Source organism: Triticum urartu, chromosome 5A (genome assembly GCF_056163025.1).
Source record: "Triticum urartu cultivar PI428250 chromosome 5A, HENAU_Tu73, whole genome shotgun sequence".
Taxonomy (NCBI): Eukaryota; Viridiplantae; Streptophyta; class Magnoliopsida; order Poales; family Poaceae; genus Triticum; species Triticum urartu.
This window is the reverse complement of record NC_141877.1, coordinates 119,450,013-119,462,633: the sequence shown is the minus strand read 5'-3', so window position 1 is coordinate 119,462,633 and position 12,621 is coordinate 119,450,013.

Sequence of the window (12,621 nt, the reverse complement as noted above, 5' to 3'; positions counted from 1 at the left end):
GGCTGAAAAGATCCGCAGTCCAGATTCAGGCACCGGCGCAATGGTATGACGCGCCGTCTTTATTACAAGACATTATTTACAGAGGCATATTAACGCCCATGCCTTCTTTTTAGGAAAAAGAGCGCTCGCCGGACTATACCCGGAGAGGCTACCAATCGCGCCTCCACAAGCCAGGCTCCAAGGCCGGACTCAGAGGTCGAACGAGTACGAGGCATGCGCCGGGTGCTCCTCTGACAGAGGATACGGATAGACTGTTCTCTACCCATTCCGAGGTGGAAAGTGCCATGAACCACAGGCGTCGCCGGACTGTTCGCGATGCTTGTTTCTCCCCAGAGGCATTGGATGCCTTCAACTCGGGAGGCGCGCACTGAAGGAAATATGCCCTAGAGGCAATAATAAAGTTATTATTTATTTCCTTATATCATGATAAAGGTTTATTATTCATGCTAGAATTGTATTAACCGGAAACATAATACATGTGTGAATACATAGACAAACAGAGTGTCACTAGTATGCCTCTACTAGACTAGCTCGTTAATCAAAGATGGTTATGTTTCCTAACCATGAACAAAGAGTTGTTATTTGATTAACGAGGTCACATCATTAGTTGAATGATCTGATTGACGTGACCCATTCTATTAGCTTAGCACCCGATCGTTTAGTATGTTGCTATTGCTTTATCCATGACTTATACATGTTCCTATGACTATGAGATTATGAAACTCCCGTTTACCGGAGGAACACTTTGGGTACTACCAAACGTCACAACGTAACTGGGTGATTATAAAGGAATACTACAGGTGTCTCCAATGGTAGATGTTGGGTTGGCGTATTTCGAGATTAGGATTTGTCACTCCGATCGTCGGGGAGGTATCTCTGGGCCCTCTCGGTAATGCACATCACTTAAGCCTTGCAAGCATGGCAACTAATGAGTTAGTTGCGGGATGATGTATTACGGAACGAGTAAAGAGACTTGCCGGTAACGAGATTGAACTAAGTATTGGATACTGACGATCGAATCTCGGGCAAGTAACATACCGATGACAAAGGGAACAACGTATGTTGTTATGCGGTCTGACCGATAAAGATCTTCGTAGAATATGTAGGAGCCAATATGGGAATCCAGGTCCCGCTATTGGTTATTGACCGGAGACGTGTCTCGGTCATGTCTACATTGTTCTCGAACCGTAGGGTCCGCACGCTTAACGTTACGATGACAGTTATTATGAGTTTATGCATTTTGATGTACCGAAGGTTGTTCGGAGTCCCGGATGTGATCACGGACATGACGAGGAGTCTCGAAATGGTCGAGACGTAAAGATTGATATATTGGAAGCCTATGTTTGGACATCTGAAGTGTTCCGGGTGAAATCGAGATTTTACCGGAATACCGGGAGGGTTACCGGAACCCCCCGGGAGCCAAATGGGCCAACATGGGCCTTGGTGGAAAGGTGAAAGGGCTGCCCCATGGGCTGCGCGCCTCCCCCCCTTCGCCTAGTCCTATTAGGACTAGGGAAGGTGGCCGGCCAACCCCTCTCTCTTTCCCCACTTGGGGAGTCCTATTTGGAATAGGATTGGAGGGGAGTCCTACTCCCGGCGGGAGTAGGACTCCTCCTATGGCTGCCGCACCCCTCCCCCTTTGCTCCTTTATATACGGGAGCAGGGGGCACCTCTTGACATACAATTGATCATTGAGATCATTCCTTAGCCGTGTGCGGTGCCCCCTGCCACCATATTCTACCTCGGTCATATTGTTGCAGTGCTTAGGCGAAGCCCTGCATCGGTAGTACATCAAGATCGTCACCATGCCGTCGTGCTGACGGAACTCATCCTTGACGCTTTGCTGGATCGGAGCCCGAGGATCGTCATCAAGCTGAACGTGTGCTAAGAACTCGGAGGTGTCGGAGTAACGGTGCTTGGATCGGTCGGATCGGGAAGAAGACGTACGACTACTTCCTCAACGTTATGTCAACGCTTCTGTTGCGATCTACAAGGGTACGTAGATCATACTCTCCCCTTGTTGCTATGCATCACCATGATCTTGCTTGTGCGTAGGAAAATTTTGAAATTACTACGTTCCCCAACAGGGGTATCAGAGCCTAGGTTTTATGGTTTGATGTTATTTGCACGAGTAGAACACAAGTGAGTTGTGGGCGATACAAGTCATACTGCCTACCAGCATGTCACACTTTGGTTCGGCGGTATTGTTGGACGAGACGACCTGGACCAACCTTACGCGTACGCTTACGCGAGACCGGTTCCCTCGACGTGCTTTGCACATAGATGGCTTGCGGGCGACTGTCTCTCCAACTTTAGTTGAACCAAGTGTGGCTACGCCCGGTCCTTGAGAAGGTTAAAACGGAGTCTATTTGACAAACTATCGTTGTGGTTTTGATGCGTAGGTGAGATGAGTTCTTGCTTAAGCCCGTAGCAGCCACGTAAAACTTGCAACAACAAAGTAGAGGACGTCTAACTTGTTTTTGCAGGGCATGTTGTGATGTGATATGGTCAAGGCATGATGCTAAATTTTATTGTATGAGATGATCATGTTTTGTAACCGAGTTATCGGCAACTGGCAGGAGCCATATGGTTGTCGCTTTATTGTATGCAATGCAATCGCGATGTAATGGTAGTGATAGTCGTGGAAGCATAAGATTGGCGAGACGACAACGATGCTACGATGGAGATCAAGGTGTCGCGCCGGTGACGATGGTGATCATGACGGTGCTTCGGAGATGGAGATCACAAGCACAGGATGATGATGGCCATATCATATCACTTATATTGATTGCATGTGATGCTTATCCTTTTATGCATCTTATCTTGCTTTGATTGACGGTAGCATTATAAGATGATCTCTCACTAAATTATCAAGAAGTGTTCTCCCTGAGTATGCACCGTTGCAAAAGTTCTTCGTGCTGAGACACCACGTGATGATCGGGTGTGATAGGCTCTACGTTCAAATACAACGGGTGCAAAACAGTTGCACACGCGGAATACTCAGGTTATACTTGACGAGCCAAGCATATACAGATATGGCCTCGGAACACGGAGACCGAAAGGTCGAGCGTGAATCATATAGTAGATATGATCAACATAACGATGTTCACCATTGAAAACTACTCCATCTCACGTGATGATCGGTTATGGTTTAGTTGATTTGGATCACGTGATCACTTAGAGGATTAGAGGGATGTCTATCTAAGTGGGAGTTCTTAAGTAAATTTGATTAACTGAACTTAAACTTATCATGAACTTAGTACCTGATAGTATCTTGCTTGTTTATGTTGATTGTAGATAGATGGCTCGTGCTGTTGTTCCGTTAAATTTTAATGCGTTCCTTGAGAAAGCAAAGTTGAAAGATGATGGTAGCAATTACACGGACTGGGTCCGTAACTTGAGGATTATCCTCATTGCTGCACAGAAGAATTACGTCCTGGAAGCACCGCTAGGTGCCAGGCCTGCTGCTAGAGCAACACCAGAAGTTATGAACGTCTGGCAGAGCAAAGCTGATGACTACTCGATAGTTCAGTGTGCCATGCTTTACGGCTTAGAATCGGGACTTCAACGACGTTTTGAACGTCATGGAGCATATGAGATGTTCTAGGAGTTGAAGTTAATATTTCAAGCAAATGCCCGGATTGAGAGATATGAAGTCTCCAATAAGTTCTATAGCTGTAAGATGGAGGAGAACAGTTCTGTCAGTGAGCATATACTCAAAATGTCTGGGTATAATAATCACTTGATTCAATTGGGAGTTACTCTTCCGGATGATTGCGTCATTGACAGAATTCTCCAATCACTGCCACCAAGCTACAAAAGCTTCGTGATGAACTATAATATGCAAGGGATGAACAAGACTATTCCCGAGCTCTTCGCAATGCTGAAAGCTGCGGAGGTAGAAATCAAGAAGGAGCATCAAGTGTTGATGGTTAACAAAACCACTAGTTTCAAGAAAAAGGGCAAAGGGAAGAAGAAGGGGAACTTCAAGAAGAACAGCAAGCAAGTTGCTTCTCAAGAGAAGAAACCCAAGTCTGGACCTAAGCCTGAAACTGAGTGCTTCTACTGCAAGCAGACTGGTCACTGGAAGCGGAACTGCCTCAAGTATTTGGCGGATAAGAAGGATGGCAAGGTGAACAAAGGTATATGTGATATACATGTTATTGATGTGTACCTTACTAATGCTCGCAGTAGCACCTGGGTATTTGATACTGGTTCTGTTGCTAATATTTGCAACTCGAAACAGGGACTACAGAATAAGCGGACACTAGCAAAGGACGAGGTGACAATGCGCGTGGGAAACGGTTCCAAAGTCGATGTGATCGCGGTCGGCACGCTACCTCTACATCTACCTTCGGGATTAATATTAGACCTAAATAATTGTTATTTGGTGCCAGCGTTGAGCATGAACATTATATCTGGATCTTGTTTAATGCGAGACGGTTATTCATTTAAGTCAGAGAATAATGGTTGTTCTATGAGTAATATCTTTTATGGTCATGCACCTTTGAAGAGTGGTCTATTTTTGATGAATCTCGATAGTAGTGACACACATATTCATAATGTTGAAGCCAAAAGATGCAGAGTTGATAATGAAAGTGCAACTTATTTGTGGCACTGTCGTTTAGGTCATATCGATGTAAAGCGCATGAAGAAACTCCATACAGATGGGCTTTTGGAACCACTTGATTATGAATCACTTGGTACTTGCGAACCGTGCCTCATGGGCAAGATGACTAAAACACCGTTCTCCGGTACTATGGAGAGAGCAACAGATTTGTTGGAAATCATACATACCGATGTATGTGGACCGATGAATATTGAGGCTCGTGGCGGATATCGTTATTTTCTCACCTTCACAGATGACTTAAGCAGATATGGGTATATCTACTTAATGAAACACAAGTCTGAAACATTTGAAAAGTTCAAAGAATTTCAGAGTGAAGTTGAAAATCATCGTAACAAGAAAATAAAATTTCTACGATCTGATCGTGGAGGAGAATATTTGAGTTACGAGTTTGGTGTACATTTGAAAAATTGTGGAATAGTTTCGCAACTCACGCCACCCGGAACACCACAGCGTAATGGTGTGTCCGAACGTCGTAATCGTACTTTACTAGATATGGTGCGATCTATGATGTCTCTTACTGATTTACCGCTATCGTTTTGGGGATACGCTCTAGGGACGGCCACGGCCACGTTCACGTTAAATAGGGCACCATCAAAAACCGTTGAGACGATGCCTTATGAACTATGGTTTGGCAAGAAACCAAAGTTGTCGTTTCTTAAAGTTTGGGGCTGCGATGCTTATGTAAAAAAACTTCAACCTGATAAGCTCGAACCCAAATCGGAGAAATGTGTCTTCATAGGATATCCAAAGGAAACTATTGGATACACCTTCTATCACAGATCCGAAGGCAAGATTTTTGTTGCTAAATTCGGAAACTTTTTAGAGAAGGAGTTTCTCTCGAAAGAAGTGAGTGGGAGGAAAGTAGAACTTGACGAGGTAACTGTACCCACTCCTTTATTGGAAAGTAGTACTTCACAGAAAACTGTTTCTGCGAAACCTACACCAATAAATGAGGAAGCTAATGATGATGATCATGAAACTTTAGATCAAGATACTACCGAACCTCGTAGATCAACCAGAGTGAGATCCGCACCAGAGTGGTACAGTAATCCTATTCTGGAGGTCATGATACTGGATCATGATGAACCTACGAACTATGAAGAAGCGATGGTGAGCCCAGATTCCGCAAAGTGGCTTGAAGCCATGAAATCTGAGATGGGATCCATGTATGAGAACAAAGTATGGACTTTGGTTGACTTGCCCGATGATCGGCAAGCAATTGAGAATAAATGGATCTTTAAGAAGAAGACCGACGCTGATGGTAATGTTACTGTCTACAAAGCTCGACTTGTCGCAAAAGGTTTTCGACAAGTTCAAGGGATTGACTACGATGAGACTTTCTCACCCGTAGCGATGCTTAAGTCTGTCCGAATCATGTTAGCAATTGCCGCATTTTATGATTATGAAATTTGGCAGATGGATGTCAAAACTGCATTCCTGAATGGATTTCTGGAAGAAGAGTTGTATATGATGCAACTGGAAGGTTTTGTCGATCCAAAGGGAGCTAACAAAGTGTGTAAGCTCCAGCGATCCATTTATGGACTGGTGCAAGCCTCTCGGAGTTGGAATAAACGCTTTGATAGTGTGATCAAAGCATTTGGTTTTATACAGACTTTCGGAGAAGCCTGTATTTACAAGAAAGTGAGTGGGAGCTCTGTAGCATTTCTAATATTATATGTGGATGACATATTACTAATTGGAAATGATATAGAATTTCTGGATAGCATAAAGGGATACTTGAATAAAAGTTTTTCAATGAAAGACCTCGGTGAAGCTGCTTACATATTAGGCATAAAGATCTATAGAGATAGATCAAGACGCTTAATTGGACTTTCACAAAGCACATACCTTGACATGATTTTGAAGAAGTTCAAAATGGATCAAGCAAAGAAAGGGTTCTTGCCTGTGTTACAAGGTGTGAGATTGAGTAAGACTCAAAGCCCGACCACTGCAGAAGATAGAGAGAAAATGAAAGATGTTCCCTATGCTTCAGCCATAGGCTCTATCATGTATGCAATGCTGCGTACCAGACCTGATGTGTGCCTTGCTATAAGTTTAGCAGGGAGGTACCAAAGTAATCCAGGAGTGGATCACTGGACAGCGGTCAAGAACATCCTGAAATACCTGAAAAGGACTAAGGATATGTTTCTCATATATGGAGGTGACAAAGAGCTCACCGTAAGAGGTTACATTGATGCAAGCTTTGACACTGATCCGGACGATTCTAAATCGCAAACCGGATACGTGTTTACATTAAACGGTGGAGCTGTCAGTTGGTGCAGTTCTAAACAAAGCGTCGTAGCGGGATCTACATGTGAAGCAGAGTATATAGCTGCTTCAGAAGCAGCGAACGAAGGAGTCTGGATGAAGGAGTTCATATCCGATCTAGGTGTCATACCTAGTGCATCGGGTCCAATGAAAATCTTTTGTGACAATACTGGTGCAATTGCATTGGCAAAGGAATCTAGATTTCACAAAAGGACCAAACACATCAAGAGACGCTTCAACTCCATCCGGGGTCTAGTCCAGGTGGGAGACATAGAGATTTGCAAGATACATACGGATCTGAATGTTGCAGACCCGTTGACTAAGCCTCTTCCACGAGCAAAACATGATCAACACCAAGACTCCATGGGTGTTAGGATCATTATAGTGTAATCTAGATTATTGACTCTAGTGCAAGTGGGAGACTGAAGGAAATATGCCCTAGAGGCAATAATAAAGTTATTATTTATTTCCTTATATCATGATAAAGGTTTATTATTCATGCTAGAATTGTATTAACCGGAAACATAATACATGTGTGAATACATAGACAAACAGAGTGTCACTAGTATGCCTCTACTAGACTAGCTCGTTAATCAAAGATGGTTATGTTTCCTAACCATGAACAAAGAGTTGTTATTTGATTAACAAGGTCACATCATTAGTTGAATGATCTGATTGACGTGACCCATTCTATTAGCTTAGCACCCGATCGTTTAGTATGTTGCTATTGCTTTATCCATGACTTATACATGTTCCTATGACTATGAGATTATGCAACTCCCGTTTACCGGAGGAACACTTTGGGTACTACCAAACGTCACAACGTAACTGGGTGATTATAAAGGAGTACTACAGGTGTCTCCAATGGTAGATGTTGGGTTGGCGTATTTCGAGATTAGGATTTGTCACTCCGATCGTCGGAGAGGTATCTCTGGGCCCTCTCGGTAATGCACATCACTTAAGCCTTGCAAGCATGGCAACTAATGAGTTAGTTGCGAGATGATGTATTACGGAACGAGTAAAGAGACTTGCCGGTAACGAGATTGAACTAAGTATTGGATACTGACGATCGAATCTCGGGCAAGTAACATACCGATGACAAAGGGAACAACGTATGTTGTTATGCGGTCTGACCGATAAAGATCTTCGTAGAATATGTAGGAGCCAATATGGGAATCCAGGTCCCGCTATTGGTTATTGACCGGAGACGTGTCTCGGTCATGTCTACATTGTTCTCGAACCGTAGGGTCCGCACGCTTAACGTTACGATGAAAGTTATTATGAGTTTATGCATTTTGATGTACCGAAGGTTGTTCGGAGTCCCGGATGTGATCACGGACATGACGAGGAGTCTCAAAATGGTCGAGACGTAAAGATTGATATATTGGAAGCCTATGTTTGGACATCGGAAGTGTTCCGGGTGAAATCGGGATTTTACCGGAATACCGGGAGGGTTACCGGAACCCCCCGGGAGCCAAATGGGCCAACATGGGCCTTGGTGGAAAGGTGAAAGGGCTGCCCCATGGGCTGCGCGCCTCCCCCCCTCCCCTAGTCCTATTAGGACTAGGGAAGGTGGCCGGCCAACCCCTCTCTCTTTCCCCACTTGGGGAGTCCTATTTGGAATAGGATTGGAGGGGAGTCCTACTCCCGGCGGGAGTAGGACTCCTCCTATGGCTGCCGCACCCCTCCCCCTTTGCTCGTTTATATACGGGGGCAGGGGGCACCTCTTGACATACAATTGATCATTGAGATCGTTCCTTAGCCGTGTGCGGTGCCCCCTGCCACCATATTCTACCTCGGTCATATTGTTGCAGTGCTTAGGCGAAGCCCTGCATCGGTAGTACATCAAGATCGTCACCACGCCGTCGTGCTGACGGAACTCATCCTCGACGCTTTGCTGGATCGGAGCCCGAGGATCGTCATCAATCTGAACGTGTGCTAAGAACTCGGAGGTGCCGGAGTAACGGTGCTTGGATCGGTCGGATCGGGAAGAAGACGTACGACTACTTCCTCAACATTGTGTCAACGCTTCCGTTGCGATCTACAAGGGTACGTAGATCATACTCTCCCCTCGTTGCTATGCATCACCATGATCTTGCTTGTGCGTAGGAAAATTTTGAAATTACTACGTTCCCCAACACGCACCTCCATGCCGCTCAAAATGGTCTAGCCAGAGCCACGGAGCAGTATGTAAAAGACATATGGGTGAGAAAATTTGATGATTATATATATTAGTAGCCCCTGAGACTTGAAACAGATAGGATAACTGATTTAAGGATCATTTGTTATGTAGGTTCTTACAGAAAAGAATATTCAACTATCCCAGGAGCTAGAAGAGTGCAAAGCCCAACTTCAGGCCGCACTAGCTGCAGCAGGGGAGCCCAAAGGGACCCCCTCTGGTAACATATTCGTCAAATGAGAAGTATCATATTGGAGTGCGGCTTTATATGCAGATCTGACGATAAAATTGCAGATGACGTTGGAGTGAATCCGGATAAGCAACAGCTCATACGCCAGCTGAAGGCTGGTGAGAGTGTGCTTACAAGGGTGAGGCGGGAGAAGAATGATCTCCAAGATGCCGACACCAAGCTGGGCATGGAACTAAAAGATGTTCGTGCCCAACTGTCGGACTCTGTTAAGGAGAATCGGCGGCATCGACGTGGCATATTTAGTAAGTGCTTGAACGAACTTTGAAAAAAGAGTTCGGCGAGGAAGCTGGCTGACAGAGTTGTGTCTGTAGGTATGGTAACAGGTCGTCATGCCGAGGAGACGCCTAGTTCGACGGGTGATCTTCTTCCCGAGCTCACACAGTTGCACGAACGAGTTCGGCATGTGATGCAAGGCGTTGCCCAGGCCTTGTGGCCGTCCGTCTCCATACCCGAAGGCCTTGGAGAGCTTGCAGAAAAGCTGAAGGGAGCACGGCGGCGCTTCCGATTATGGAAGATATCGGCCTGCCGTTAGGGCACCAAGGAAGCTTGGGCGATGGTGAAGACACGTTACACGAAGGCTGACCCGAACCACATGGCCGAAGTCGGACCTGTGGGGCCTGATGGCAAGGAGATCCCTGTGAATTTAGTGTATGGCCAAGTAGAATTGGCCGCAAAGTATTCCCAACAGGACTGTAGACTAGACAGCCTCTTGGATGGCATTGAAGAGGAATTCAACCAGTCAAATTGACTATGTAATTGTAAAGTGACATGTATGATGCCTTCTAGCCGGATTGTAGATCATTTGTCGTGGCGGACCTTTTCGCTTCAACCTCGGGACCCGACAGTCCAAAGTGTATCCGAATACCCTCTCGGTTATATAAGAACCGGGGTATGCGTGGAGACCAGGCATAGGGGTCATTAGTGCTTTATCAGACAAGTGCCCAACTAGTTATGTTATATTACATGGATAGTAAGAAACATCTTCCAAAGAGAATAGTTCCGTTAAGGGTTCCTTTCCCTAGGTAGGCATGCCCTAAAGTGCATGTCCGGACTGCGACAAGAAGCGCAGTGAAAAGGTCTGGGGGCAGATATGGATAATAAATAAAAGTCATCTTTTGTTCACCGACCGAATATTCTCTTAAGAACGCTAGCTTTTGGCTTCACCCAGTCTGAGGTACACGTCCGGCTGACCCGGCGGTAACAATCGCAGACGTGCTCCCCTTATGCCCTAGCCGAATTAACGAGAACGTAGGGCATAAATACAAGAGCCAGGCAACCCATCTTGGCCAAAACTTAAGTCATATCGATGCATATGATGGTGAAAAAAGGTACATGCGGAAGTATAACACATGTGTTGGGCGTGGGGCCTAGGTAAATAATTTAAGCTTCTGTGAGAGAAGCCCCCAGGTATGAAGAGTGCGGCTAGCGCATCTGTGATGTATGAGTGAGGCACAAGGTGACCCTTGTAGGCCTAGGGGAATGAAAAGAAAGAAAGGGAAACAAGACGGATGATGCATATGCAGAAAATGGACGAAGGGAGGGGACTAACATAAAGTCCGGAGTTAGGCGTAGAATCTTCAGAGCCTGGCTGCATTCCATGGGTTCGGCTCGAGTCGACTGGTCGATGCATCCCGTAGTCGGTACGCTCCACCAGTCAGAACTTGGTTGATAATGAAGGGACCTTCCCATTTGGGCTCGAGCTTGTTCTTTTTCTTGTCCAGCAGCCGTAGAACTAGTTCGCCAACGTTATAAGTTTTGGCCCATACTTCTCTGCTTTGGTATCTGTGAGCCTGTTGCTGGTAAAATGCGGAACGGGCTTTGGCTACGTCGCGCTCTTCCTCCAATGTATCCAGACCGTCCTACCGATCGAGCTCGGCTTCTCTTTCTTCATACATGCGCACTCGAGGTGAGTCATGAATTATGTCACAGGGCAGGACTGCCTCTGCGCCGTACACCATGAAAATGGTGTATATCCGGTACTATGATTCGGCGTGGTACGCAGTCCCCAGAGTATGGAGTCGAGCTCCTCTACCCAGTGCGTATCGGACTCCGTTAAGGAGCGCACTAATCAGGGTTTAATGCCGCTCATTATAAGACTGTTTGCATGTTTGACTTGACCGTTGGTTTGTGGGTGATAGACTGAAGCGTAATCGAGCTTGATGCCCATTTTGCTGCACCAGAGTTTTACCTCGTCGGCCGTGAAGTTCGTGCCATTATCAGTGATGATGCTGTGGGGGACGCTGTAACGGTGTACGACCCCGGATATGAAATCTATCACCGGTCCGGATTCGGCTGTTTTTACCGGTTTAGCCTCTATCCATTTGGTGAATTTATCTACCATGACCAATAAGTATTTTTTTCTTGTGGGTTCCCCCTTTAAGGGGTCCGACCATGTCAAGCCCCCAGACCGCGAAGGGCCATGTAATGGGGATCGTTTGGAGGGCGGTGGGTGGCATGTGGCTTTGATTTGCAAAGAGCTGGCAACCGGTGCAACGTTGGACCAAGTCCTGTGCATCTGCCCGGGCCGTTGGCCAATAAAATCCTATTCGAAAGTCCTTGCTTACAAGAGCCCGGGCTGCAGCGTGATGACCGCTGAGTCCGGCGTGAATTTTTGCCAAAAGATTCCGCCCTTCCTCTTCGGAGATGCACCTTTGAAGGACTCCGGTAGCGCTTTTTTGTACAATTCTCCCTCGTGGACCCTGTAGGCTTTGGATCGCCGCACTATGCAGCATGCCTCATTTTGGTCCTTCGGAAGTTCCTATCTAATTAGGTAGGCCAGGAACGGTTCTGTCCACGGGGCAATGATGGCCATTATTTCGTGGGCTGACTGTGCTATTTCGGTGGCGGAGCCTCTGATTGTGTCAGAGAGTTCGGTATTGGGTATTTTGGCCGGGTCCGGACTGTTGTTACCGGTGTCCCCTTCCCATGCTACGGATGGCTTGAAAAGCCTTTCCAGAAAAATGTTGGGAGGGACTGCGTCGCGTTTTGCGCCAATGCGGGCGAGGATATCCGTCGCCTGATTGTTTTCCCGAGCCACATGGTGAAATTCGAGCCCCTCGAACCGAGCTGACATTTTTAGGATGGCATTGCGATAAGCGGCCATTTTTTGATCCTTGGCATCAAAGTCTCCATTTATTTGGGATGTTGCAAGGTTTGAATCCCCGCGCACCTCTAGGCGTTGAATGCCCATGGATACTGCCATCCGGAGGCCACGTAGAAGGGCCTCATATTCGGCTGCGTTGTTGGAGTCCGTATACATTATCTGCAGTACCTATTGAATGGTGTCTCCTGTTG